Source organism: Balaenoptera musculus, chromosome 7, assembly GCF_009873245.2.
Source record: "Balaenoptera musculus isolate JJ_BM4_2016_0621 chromosome 7, mBalMus1.pri.v3, whole genome shotgun sequence".
NCBI lineage: Eukaryota > Metazoa > Chordata > Mammalia > Artiodactyla > Balaenopteridae > Balaenoptera > Balaenoptera musculus.
The window spans coordinates 67,782,909-67,797,163 of NC_045791.1; the positions used below are offsets into that span (position 1 = coordinate 67,782,909).

Consider the following 14,255-nt stretch of genomic DNA (forward strand, 5'->3'; position numbering starts at 1 on the left):
CTGAGAGGTCTCCCATCCAATTCTTTTCATGGAGTCACTGTTAGTCTCATGGTGAACTGGGGTGGGTGCACTGAGGTCCTGGCCTAGAGGGCATTTTAAATGCTCTCACTAAAATAGAGTAAATTTATTGAACAAATATTCTGTGTATATTCACACAGATTATGTCTTATCTGGCTGAAAAAAAGAACAGTCTTGTGTGTTATTTACCAGATATTTATTTAGTACCTGTTATGGCCTGGGGAGCATATTGGATTAAATAAGAGAGTGATTTAAAGATAACATTGAAACATCTTCTGCTGGATTTTAAATGTGTTTTTATTATCTAATTAAAATGCTTAAGATAAGAACATTTATCTCCATGGGCAATCTAAGCTTGTCTTCTTTTAAATACAGAATAAAGTCTAATCCCCCCACCTCCTCCCTTTCCGTTTTTCCATATTCATTCTTTCTCTCTTTTACTTGCAACAAATATCAAATGCATACCATAAGCTAGGCACCATGATAAGCTCTAGGGATCTGGATGTGAGCAAGACAAATGAGATGACCATCTGCATGGCACTTAGACCCCAGTAGAGGACACAGAAAAATAATCAATTTAAATAACATGTGATGACTGCTTTGAGAAATGCCAGTACTAAGTAGGTACTTATCAGGAACAACTGGTTTTTCTGTCCTTTAGGGAAAGCGTCCCAGGGCGAGAACATCTGACACTGAAGAATGCATAAGAGCTAGGCTAATAAAGTGGGTTGTGAAAATCGTGTGTCAAACAGAATGGAGGTGAAGATCTCGAAGTAAGAAAGAAGGTGGTGAGTTAGAGGAACTCTAACACCAGTAGTTTAGGATGATCAGAATGAAGACTGGAGTGTTAGGACCCGAGACAGCAAAGTGAGATGAGGAAAGCTAACGTGATTCTTCTTAAAATGTAGGTTTTTCTTCTAAGGGTGGTGAAATCCATTGGAAAATTATAAATTGGTGAGTGACAGGATAAGATTTGGACTTTAGAATAATTTCTCAAGAGATGGTATAGAGAATAAATGTAAAAAGAAGAAAGACTGGAAGCAAGGCTAGAACCTAGGAGGGTATTAGCCGAATCCAGGCAAGAGATGGACCATAGTGCTGACCTCTAGAGTAAAGATGTGTGGCACGCAGGAAAGAGGTCAGAGGTGAAGTAAACGTTTAGGGTTTATTTATTCATTCATTTTACAAATATTTATTGAAGATCTATCATGTCCAATACTTGGTACTTGAGTATTAGGTGCTGGCGTTGCAGAAAAGAACAGAAGAGACAAAAGCCCTGTCTTCATGGAATTTATAATCCATTTGGAAAGACACTAGCAGAAAAGTAAGTAAAATATATAGTATGTCAGGGGATCGTAAGTGGTGAGAAGAAAAATAAAGCAGGAAAGAGGAGGTAGAGGGATGGTAAGGATGTGAGATTTTAAGTGAGACAGTCAAAGAAATATTCACTGGGTGATATTTGAGCAAAGATCTGCAGAAGATGAGGGAGCAAACCATGCAGATGTTGGGAAGGAATGATCCAGGATGAGGAGGAGAAGGAGGAGGAGAAGAAGAAAAAGCAAAGAGATCTTAGGATAAACAATACCTAGATTACTCTAAAAATAGACGTTTAGCTCTCTTTCTCAAATGCATTATAAAATTACCTAACTCCTTTAATAGAATATAGACTATAACATCTCTCTCTTACTGGTAAACATTATTGACAATACTACAGAATAGGGCTTGTTCGGGGGGTAATGGCTTTCGTAGATGTGTTTGCTCCAACTCTGAATGTTTTGAGGCATTATGATCTGGAAATAAGAAAGAGTAACTAATCTGCCTTTTAGATTTCTTTTTTTTTTTAATTTTTAATTTTTTGGCTGCATTGGGTCTTCGTTGCTGCATGCGGGCTTTCTCTAGTTGTGGAGAGGTGGGGCTACTCTTCTTTGTGGTGCGCAGGCTTCTCATTATGGTGGCTTCTGTTGTTGCTGAGCACGAGCTCTAGGTGCATGGGCTTCAGTAGTTGTGGCACACGGGCTTAGTTGCTCTGCAGCATGTGGGATCTTCCTGGACCAGGGCTTGAACCTATGTCCCCTGCACTGGCAGAGAGATTCTTAACCACTGTGCCACCAGGGAAGTCCCTAGATTTCTTTTATCTATCCTCTTTCCTACTTTCTTTCCTAAAAGAGCTACGGGGATGCACAACCTGAATGCAACTCTATTTCTTATCAAGGAGAGGGAAGAAGTATTATGAAAGCCCTTTGGTTGTCAGAATCTTTCATTGCCCAATTTCACGTTTATAAGAATTTTCTGCATGGTTGAGGGAGTTAGAAATGGTACCATGTTCAGTCTTTCCCAGATAGTGTAGAGGAGGGGGAAGGGTAGCAAGATCATTATAGAACAGGCCAAGGTTGGGATTTAGATGTAACTGGATGAGCCTCTTTGTGTAAGATTTGTAGAAGATAGAAGCAGAAGCAGTATCATTCTTGAAATCATTTGCTCTGGAAAACTCATCTTGACAACTATAGACTGGATCATGTGGCCTTCACAAGTTTCAGTACCACCTTTTTCATAGTATTTTTCACTCTGAGTTGAAACTGTTTCTTGTCAACCTTTCAGACAAGACTGTTTGTAGATTTATTAAAGATGTGGATCAGGTCTATTTCGTCACTAGCCCCATGCCAGGCATAATGCTTAGCACACAATAGTTACTCAATAAGTATACATTTAATTCATGAACAAGGTCATAGACCAATTTAACAGCCATATTTCCCTGCTAAGATTGACTAAAACCTACCAACTTTTTTTGTCACATCAGCTACTATTATGCAGCCATGTCTCTTCACCATATTCTTCTGTAATCAGTTTTTAATATATGCTTTTACATTTATCTCTTACACAACTTTATGATATTGCTATCAGCCCACCATCACTAAATTCTGAGATTTTAATTTTAATCCTAATATTGCCATGCAACATGTAGTTTTTATCACCTACAAATTTGATTAAAATTTCTGCTATGTCCGTTAATCATAGGACCATTGGTTAAACTGATTTCACACCTTTTATCTCAATATCAGTCCACCAAGACGTCTTCACTTATCTGGGACAGGATAATATGAGAGACATTGCCAAAATTCACTAACATGAACTCTGCAGAATCAGGAAGAAAGCTCTAATTAGTCCCAATCATGTAAAATTGTCCAATTGGAAGATAGTAATGTTGAGATTTTTGTCATATTATTTTTAAGTATATTTACCATTCTCTACACAAAAAAGCTTACATTATTGTCAGCACTTTCCTAAGTCAGAGTGAAGCATTTGATTAGAAATGTTAGAAGAATGCATGCTTGCAAGGCCTTGAGCTTTGTATAGGACAGTATGAATCAGACTCAATTGCTATGACTAACAAATAAAACAATGTGACAGCCAGATGAAGAATATGCTTACCATGACTCAACAAAGCAGCCACAGAAAGGCTAACCACCCCATCTCTGGATCATGGATATTATCAGTTCCTATATTTATTAAGCAGTTAATACGCTTTTAAAAAATGCTACATATTTTGATATGAATTTCTTTGATCTCTTGGTATAAGAAACATTTTGGTTGGATTGAGAAAGTAAGTTTCTTTCTTCTTTTTCCTAGGCTTATTTCACTAAAGTGTATACAATAGGAAAAAATAGATGCTACCTACTAATAGTTAGAGTTTGCAAGCTTATTGCCTTATTCTGAAGCATCCCGTTCAAAATTAATACATCAATTAATCAGGCTACTCCAACTAAAACCAAAATGAACTCAAGTGTAATAAAATAAATAACAAAAAAGAATTAATCTAGAATAGGTATAATCCCTTATTTTAAAGTACAAAAAATTCTAGCATGAACTTTAAGTTAAAAGCATCCATATATCAGCTCCAGAGAGAGGTTAAGTAGCTCACAGCTCAGAAAACACTTCATGTGCAATTTTTTTAAAAAATATGTTTGGTTCTCTTTACCTGTGTTTTACAATAATGTGTTTTAAGAAAAAGAATGATATACTGTTAAGTCCAGAGAACAGATGCATCTATTTCTGTGGGAGCTATTTGGAAAACAGAAACTACTGTAGAAATACAAAACATATTACAGGAGGGAGAAGCAAGTATGAGTAAATAATTGAAATATTTTTAATTGGGGAAAAAATAAGTACTCTATGATTTTTTTAGAAAATTGTCGACTTCTTAAACTAGAATAAATCTCAGTCAAATTATGTTTAAACTTATCACTTCATAGATGAATTTATTATAAGAGTGCCCAATGGATATGTTCAATATTAAGTAAATTATATAATCTCTTTAAGGCTAAGAATCATATTACTTTTCTGTTTATACCCTAACAAACTTAGTGCAGTGCTTTGCACACAATAGGTATTTGAATAGCATAATTAATTAATTGATCAGAAACTGTTAGAATCATCAAGGAGATATGCTCTACACCTAGAGGCACTTACCTGAATTGTTGGAAAGTAATTTGGAGACAAAAATGTAGAAAGCAGACAATGTTCCTGAAAATCCAAATCTATAAAGTGAGGGCAAAAAGCACATCTATGAAATGATTAAAGTGAAAATAAAATAAAATAAAAATTGGAATTTAGTTATCTGCTTTAATTTAACTGTTAATGATCCACAATGTCCCCCCAGCTTAACTGTTTTTCATGCTCCTCAATTGCTTCTTAGCACTGAATCAACATGTACATCAAAATAAAATTGTTGTTTGAATAAAAAAATTTTCTTTGAAGAAACTCAAAGTTAATAAAGCTTTTTAAAAATAATGATAAAGAGAGAAAGTGATAAAGAGAAGGCCAAGCTGAGAAATGTAAAGCCTATGAAATACTGTTGTAAAGGAAAACCTATGATCCTTTTGGAAATATTTGTCTAAGTATGTCATTTCGGGACAGCTCCCTGCCACATATGTAAGTTTTGTTGAAAACTGTGTTCATTTCTCCACTGTCAGGATAGGATCATTTTGTACAGTTTACAACGTGGACAGGCCCTCAGGGGAGGGAAAGCCTAATTTTTCACTTTCTGGTTTTGCTTGGCTAATCCTAGATTAACACTGCCTACAATAAAACTTGGGTTGTTCTAACAGATTCTGAGAAAAACAAAAATCAGATTAAAAAATATAATTTAGTAGAAGAATGAGATTCTACACAAAGACCTCTGTATTCCAGTGTACATTCACACCACCTCAATTCAAGACAATAGACTTCAAGGACTCTTCCATTGACTTTTAAATTCCATAAAGCACTGAGATTTTTCTTTTCTATTCTCTTTTTACTAATATAACAGAAAGAATACACCTTTGACTACATCTTCACATTATGTATTTTTTCAAAAACACTTTTGGATCTAATCTGTGGGATTGTCTTTACAATCATTTTATGAGACATGAAGGAAAATTGGAATCATTACTTTGTATTCACATTTTGTTTTTTGATGCAATGTCACACAATTTTACTTGTTTAATCCTACTTATTCACCAGAAATTGCAACAAATCGTTTTTGGTAGTTAAAAAAATTAAACCTACTCTCAATAGGTTCACCAGTGGAAACAGTGAAAATAATGTTTCAAACAAATACGTAATTGAGAAGAAAAAAACTGTACTAAACCTAGCCACTCCAATGTTTTCACTGATGAGGAAAACACTCATTTAAATATAAAGTTTCTGATCTGTTTGAAAGCATTTAGGGCTACTAAATTCAACTTAATTCATGGGGATTGAAAGAATGGATCCCGGAATCAGATTTCCTGGGTTTGAATCTTGGCTCTCTGTTCACTAAGCATGTGCTTTTTGGGAAGTCATTTTACTCATTTGCAAAACATGTATAGCATTAGTCATGCTCACAGGGTTGTAGTGAAGATTAAATAAATTATATGTACATGTTATATATTCTACTTATATATTCTATTTTTATATATTATATTAAATACATATAAAAATAAATACATACAAATAAAACTTAGAATAAGGCTGGCACATAGTAAGTACTAAATAAAAACTGCTATTATTCTTCTTATTATTAAGGGCTTTGTTTATTGTTTTAATTATGGACAATCGTCCACAATTATATTTTCATGAAAATAACCTTCTTCCTACTAATAAAATCAAAACATGAAAGCCCAATTCATAATTGAGCACCTTATGTGCCAGCAACTGCATCAGGCATTAGATATTTAATATTTTTCAAATTTTATTTTGAGATGATTGAATCTCTCTGCATTAACACTCTTTAGGGCTAAGTGCTTAAATGACACAGTCAAAAACAATTTCTGGGAACATTTTAATTGTGGGAGACACTCTTCCTCTTCCTCACTCAACCCCATTCCTTGCCTTTATCTATGCAAACTAACATTTATAAGCCAAGCATTTTCTTATAAGCTTTAAAAAAAATTATCTTTTGGATGGTGATCCAAAATAAACAGTTCAAATTAGATATGCTTTGGGAAAATGTTAATAAACTTGCCCTGGCAAATTATTTGAGTTGCCTTGTATTACTTTCATTTGGCAGGGATTTTATTTGGGGATTTAAAAAAAAAAAAAAAAAGAAATGAAGAAAAATATAAAACTTTACAGATGGATATTTTTATTCTAAAGTGAAGCTTTTCTTATAAAACCACTCTTCCAGTTTGAGAATTAAGAACGTTTAATTTAAATTAGATTATATAAATTAGACTGGAAAAATAAGGAAATCACCAGAAAGCTTAGAATCATTGGTATTGGACTGGATTCTCAGCATCTCATCTGTCAACAGGTCAGTACTTCCTGAGCACTTATTTACTGAGTGAGTACCTTCTCTTTGAGACTACATGCAAGGTACCAGAGAAACAGTGACCACCAGAACAGACACAGCCCTTTCCCCGTGGGGCTTTCATCCTTGCAGAAAATATAAAATAATAATTATGAGTAATCAAGTAAATTATCATAATAAGTAAATAACTACCGGAAAATAATGAGAGAAAATAACTGAACTAATGGCCACTTCAGGAATGTGACCATTCAGTATGGCCCATATTTTGGCCTTCTTTTTCAATATTTTAAAATTCTGTGTCTTAAGATTTCTTTACCCCAAACTCTTGCTGCCCACTTCCCCTAAGTTCTAAGCTGTTGAGAAGAGGAAATGAGAGGTGTTCTCTTCACCTTTTTTAGCCAAGGAGAACAAAATTTAATTACACCAATGCAGTGCTGGAAAAAACAGCTAGGAAGAGAGCTAACACCATGGTGGGTACACATGGGTACCCAAGGTGCCTGTCACTACTGCTGTTGTTTCCTCTGATTCACTGATCACCCTTTCTTCTTATTAACTGCTAGGAAGGATTTTGCTAACTAGTATGGCTGCGATCATTAACAATTTGGTGAGATTCCAAAATCCACAGCCCCTAGAAATTTTCCTGGATTCCCTACTTGGAGAAACACTACAAGCAACTTACAGCACACTAAATCAGAAAGGTTGGCCTGGAAAACCATTTATGTAATTTCTCTGCTTTTGTTTTGGGGAATCTTCCAAATGAAGTGTCTAGAGAATCAGATATAATTTTGAGCAGGGTATGCTAACGTGGCTTCAACAATGATTTTACTTTTCTTGTAATTTTGCACTTGACATCATTTTTTCCAGTGGTGTGTCATGCTGTCCCAATTGACTGTCTGGCCATATTTTGCTCTGGTGTCTGCTATAGCAAAAAGTGCAGATATAAAGTTACCTTCTTCAACTCGATGTTAATTTCAGTGAAATCTCTCAAGATGCATCCTCTCCCCTTTTCCTCCGCTAAATCTATATGATTTCAAAGAGTCCATCAGTTCTTGATTATATTTTGAATAGGAAAGAGTAACTCTCTGATATTTTAAAATATTTCAAGAGACTTATTTTAGCTTGGGATTTCTTCTTAGTTAGTCATCACAATTAATAACTAGAAAACATATTTCTTTCTTATTTCTTCCCTTCCCCACCATAAATGTATGTTTTTTTGAAACGTACTTTTATTTGAAGTACACCACTTCAAATTGGGAGATGGAGAGGGCCAAGGAATTTTCATACAATCCTATGCAGTTTGATCACATAGTGCCTCCAACTATAACCTTTAGCTGTTGGCCTCTCACCGCCAGTCATACCCTAACTGATATTTTAGGAGTGACCATTTCAGCTCACACCAAGCAGCAATCAAGAGTGATACAACCCTGATGCTGAATCTAGGTCAATGAGGCTGCTCACTTTGGAGCTGACCTTGACCCAAACAACCGAAAACTGGATTCCAACTCCTACACACAGGGATCCTCTCAAGAATGCTATTACCTGCTTCTATATATTCCTTGGCATACTCAACTAACCCGACTGGCATTTCCATACTTCTCCAGGGAATTTAAACCAATAAAGCAAGCAATAGGAATAAAGGCATTCAACATTTGTCTTACATTATGTGTGGGGTGCCTATATTTGTGGAAGGGAAGGAAAATGTCAGTATTTTGATAACTTGATTATTTTACATTATTTTTTTATCCTTTTTAGAATTTTTACTGTAAGGAAATTGAGTCAAGGGAAGTGAAACAGTTCAAAAGTGTGAGAACTCCTCGTTGAAGTATTTTGTTCTCATGATACTCATTTATATGTCATTTAAAAATTTTTATCCCCAAAATAAAACAGATGAAAATCGTGATGCATTTCTAGCTCAATTATTTAAATTGTTTTTGAAATTAACTTTTGACTTTCTTGTCATTCTTTCTTATCATCCTTGGCAAATTACCTGTGTTTCTTTCCATTTAAAAAAAAATTGTTTGTTTTTTTTTTTTTAGTGGTCTCTTACTTGTGATTCTTGTGGTGAACACAGAGTTTGACGGTTTTCAATTTGTTTGCTAACTAGTTCTATTGTTTACTTTTTTTTTTTCTATTTTAGAAATAAATTCATAACATCTGGAAGTCTCAAAAACCCATTATAAATCCAAAGCCTTCCTATGCTGGAAAGAGTGACCTTTCTTTTTTCAGAGTGATGGAAATACTGGGAATAATTAATTTATTAAAAATTACATGAGTTCTAAAGGATACAAAGGAAATAGATTACTTTACATGCATTCTGTTGGATTAAGTGTTTCATATTGTAAATCATGACACTTGACATTTATTCATTGCATATTCTATGAAAGGCACTATAGTAGTTACTATTGGGTATAAAATGATGATTAAACCTGAATCTTGCTTTCAGTAGCTTTCAGTCTAGCAAGAAAGATAAAACACTATAAATTAAAAGAAACTAAGAGCCATGGGAAAGCTAAGGAAGATTAGAGGAGGAGGAGAATTATCTCAACAGGGAGGATCGAGAGATTTCCTAAATTAGGTGATGTTTGGGTTGGGTGTTAAAAATTGAGTAGGACTCGAGCATATGGAGTTGAGGAAGGCTCGTTTCAGACAGGAAGGCAGCATAAGGAAAGGCATGGGTACATATAAATATGTTAGGAATTGGAAAAAGGGAGCCATTCGATTCTCATTAGTCAGAGGTTTTGACCTAATCACTTCATGAAACGTATCTAATATCTGTGAAATGATGAAGGGTAGAGGCAGACTCTTCGTATGGGTCCTGCAAATTTTAAGAAATTCTTATATTATTAACCACTGAACTTTTCCCCCACACTTTTATTTATTTACTTTTCAATGTCTAAAATCTCAAGGGGTACAGCATCATGTGGATTCTGTGTCCAGTGGCCTTCGCAGGAAGATTGCTTCCGAATTTGGCACAAACCATGCCACTGTTTCCATGAGCACAAGTGGACTGACTTTTCCCCTCATTTTTTTGGTTTTGTCTGGTTTGCCACCAGGAGTCACTGTGTTCTTTGCTTTGTATACAAAAGAACATTTCTTGCCAAAATAGAATTCAGTTTCATTTCAGGCATTAGCATCTTCAGTTTTAAGAAAAGCTGTGTTGTACTCCCTCTTGTTCTGGAGATCCCACTTAAGCCAGCAAAAATGGCCTTGGACCACAACCTTCCAGACAGATCTGCATTTTAGAAATTCTATTCCCAGCAGGCGTCCACACGTCCCAAGATGGAAGAAAGGGAATGCCTAATATTTCAACTACTTCATTCCAATCCAGTCATTCTTCTTTTACATTTATGACCTATTACCTATGATCTACACGGGACTGTGTTTGCTGCTGTGCATGAGTTTTAAAAGGGGATGGGAATAAAAAATAAGAATAGCTTATAGGCAGGAATAAAATAAATATATAAATGAACATAAATATAAAGCAAAGTTACAAAAATGGACATTGTCACATGAAAGCTAAGACTCCCGAGGGCAACACTCACATCCTTTGGAACAAAAGGAGCCTATTTACCATAGCTTCCTTCCACCAAGAATCTAATATTGGAATTATTCCATATACCAATAACATGCCTAAATATAAAGCTTCTTTAAACATGATTTAATGTATAGACAAAAATGCAGTCTTCAGACAATCAAGCAGAATATTTGTTACATGAGCAGTAATGCTGACCTGAATAGGGGTTAGTTGTACAGAGTAACAGTCATAATAAGTTACACCTGGAAAGGCCATGTTTACCTCCATTTATTTGATGAGAGAGAAGCAGGTGGCTCTAAATTTCTTTGTCCTAAAGAATTATTTGGATTAAGGGACCCTAAATATGGCCCCATTGGAATATCTGAATATAAAAATATTGAGAGGAATTAAAATCACTCTCCATTTGAAGCATGTAAATCCAATAAATTTGGCTTTGGCCTATCTCATGCTTCTATCAGAAGATCGTAATTTGGGCTTTCTTTTTATCTTCAGACAGAATTGGCTTCATTTGAAAAGCTATTGCAGCTGTGTTGGATACTGCTGAAAATTCCTAAGTATGACTCAGATGACGAATTATATTTGATAGAGAGTCTGGTGGGATTTGCAGAGTGGAGCTTCAATCCTGAGAATGATTAAGTTAACTGAAGACCCAACAGGGAACTTCTGAACTCCTACAAGATGTTACTCCCAGACTCTGTGTCACCTTTGTGACAAAATTTATAAAGTAATCACACTGTTCTGGAATGAGTCAGTATGTTAGGTAATGAGATAGATTCCAATTTTCTGTGAATTTTCAAATATAATTACAATAATTATGATGGCAAATAAATATCATTGAAACATAAGTATATAAAGACTTCATTCCAGGAGGACATAATCATAATACTTCATAAACGTTCACAATTCAAACATGTACATTAAAGCAGTTTCCAGGGGACTTCCCTGGTGGCGTAGTGGTTAAGAATCCACCTGCCAGCGAGGGGGACACGGGTTCCATCCCTGGTCTGGTCCCTGGTTCTGTCCCAGGTGCCACATGCCGCGAAGCAACTAAGCCCGTGCGCCACCACTACTGAGCCTGCGCTCTAGAGACCGTGAGCCACAACTACTGAAGATCGCGTGCCTAGAGCCCGTGCTCCACAACAAGAGAAGCCACTGCAACCAGGAGCCCCTGCTCACCGCAACTAGAGAAAGCCCGCGCGCAGCAACGAAGATCCAACGCAGCCAAAAATAAATAAATTAATTAATTATTTTTTTAAAGCAGTTTCCAGGAAATTTTACTTGCTCAAATTTTAGTCAACCTTTAAAAGTATATGTGGATATATTAAAAATATATTTGCATATATATATATAAGCATATACACAGACACACATATAGACACACAAACACAGATGTGAATTCTCTTGCATGCCCTGAGATTGAACTCCATCATTCAGTAAAAATTAATGAGGATTTACTCAAAACTTCTTAAATTACAGCAACACTGGAAATTAAATGATGAGCCGAAATCAGAATATTTCTTTTTAAATTGGTCATTAACTCTACCACTGTATTCTTTCTCCATCTTTTTACAATCCTTCATTAGAAAAAAAAAAGTATTCACCCAATTCCTAAATTGCATAAAAATATTGTTACCACATCAGTGACTAACCCAAGTGGAAAACATGGTGAAAAAAATTTGGAAAGCGTGCTATTTAATTCCAATTCCGATGAGTAATTTTGAGGTCATGCAACCTCATTGAACTTTCTGTTCAATCTTGGGGTAATTTTCAGCAGAAAAATACCGGGAGAGAAATGCAGAACCTCAGGCTTAACAGCAAACGATATAAAAAATAGATAAGAATAGAGGTACTTAGTGTTTCCAAAATGAGTACGTGTAGCACAATTCATTTTACTAAACATCAAGGAAATGTGAGTCCTGTCCAAAAGTAAAATTTCTAGGTTAAAGAGAAGTGGTTATCAATATAGTTCTATAGGAACAAAAATAAGGAGACAATTAACTCTACTTCAGGGAATAAGAGGAAATTACAGGGTCTTGAAGAACTGATCGTAGTAATCATTCAGAAATTTGCCCGTCATGTCCCACTACCAATCTCACTGCCTCAATCTTAGATACACCTGTGGTTAGAAGTGCCCCAGTCATTCAATACAACATGACATTTGCAACCACATTTTGGCTCTGCTACACACATATTGGTATTTGTTTACATTATTTTAAAGGAAACGCATCTCTCCAAACATGTTTTCACCACATAAAGTAAGTGAACTGACCCACCTCTCTAGGAATAGCAAAGAAAATTTGCATTGTATTTTACAATTGTAAGTTATCCTATTTTAGGCTGCAATTCTGCTATGGATTCAGTATATTTTTAAGTGAATCTTACCACAGATACATTTTAAATGGTTTTACAGTGATTTGAAAGCATATAGAAAATGTCCATTAAAAAATGCACCTCCTTTGCTTAAAGAAGAAAGTTATATATGAAGCAGTACGAGAAAGAGAGAGAGACGGAGAAAGAGAGGGAGAGACTTCTCTTCCATGTGTTTTTCATGATGGAGATAATTGATTTTCTTATCGCTATTGTAGAGAGCACTGCTGACATTCACTGGCCTACTGAGTTCATCACAGCTGTGCTTATGCATCTCTCCCAAGCTCCATTTTCCACTGAACTGGAAAAGATTTGAATTTTTGTTTGATAATCTGCCACACCCTTGCTTTGCCTCATCTTTTTAGTCACCCTCTTTGTTAAAGGAGAACCAGATTAATCAGTGCTTTAGTTGGTGCAGGTGTTTAGATTTGTGTTAAAACTCTAAATGTGATCCAGAGAGCAAAATGACATGTCTGTGTGAACTGGTTAATATCAGGGAAGTCAGGGATGTATAGAAACCAATGTGTGTCTAGAGTACTACGAGGACATCAGCCCTTGGACTGCATAGTAGAATTCAACACTGTGTGTATTTTGTCCAGTCGTGACACCAGCTGAGATCCACATCCATCTAGACACTGTATTAGAAAACATTTTGACATGAAGAGGATAATAAGATCTGGGACATAGAATACAAAGGATCCTGGTGCAGGACCTCCAGATATGCTTGAGGTAGTGAAGAATGCCAAATCAGAAAATCTGGAGTATGAGATTTATCTCTGGATCTCTCATGGATACCTTAAAACACAACAATTATTTTTTTGTGCAAAATATCAGCTAACTTTTTAAAAATGAGTACATCAATCATGAATTTTTCTCATGGGTATAAAACTTTTATTTGAATAGATAACCAAATTAAGAATTTTAGGACAAACCAAAAATACAATAGAAATTGCATATGTAATGCCTGAAATAAAGTATAAAAAGCATTATTTTAAAAATAATGTATCTAATTTTCCACATTGGAAAACAATTCTAATGAAGAAATTTAATCAATTTCAACTTTTATTGATCATGTACATATGATAAGGTAATGAATATAGATACATAAATTTTTTTATGCAAGTGTCAGAGACACCAGGAGAAAAATGAATCATGTTTCTGAATTGGTTTGAACACAAGGGGATTTTTTTTTAATATAAAGCGAAGATGATTGAAAGACAGAAAAATGTATATAACAGTCTTTTCCCCCAACCTCTCCACTATGATCCAGTAGCAAAGCTTATTTTCATGACTGTTCAATTGTTACTTTTTTTCCCTAAGTAGTGTATCTCTGGTCTAAAATCAGAAGATGTACAAGAGATTGGTCCAACTAGTTTTCTTTTCCGGTCACCAGATGATGTCATCTACATTTGGACGTCTTTGTGCTTTTAGTAACTGGGCCTGTAGGGAGGCAAGTGTACAACTGTCCTCTCTTATAGAATAGATGTACACCTACGATTATACAAATAACATGTAAATTGAGTAAAACATTGTGTAACATGAATTGGGAGAAAGAGAAAGCAGAAGATG

At 35.2% G+C, this 14,255-nt stretch overlaps 1 pseudogene; it reads right to left on the minus strand.

The window, feature by feature from the left end:
* Positions 1–9,677: 9,677 nt before the first annotated feature.
* On the minus strand, positions 9,678–12,396 carry LOC118897962 (annotated as a pseudogene).
* Positions 12,397–14,255: the final 1,859 nt, after the last annotated feature.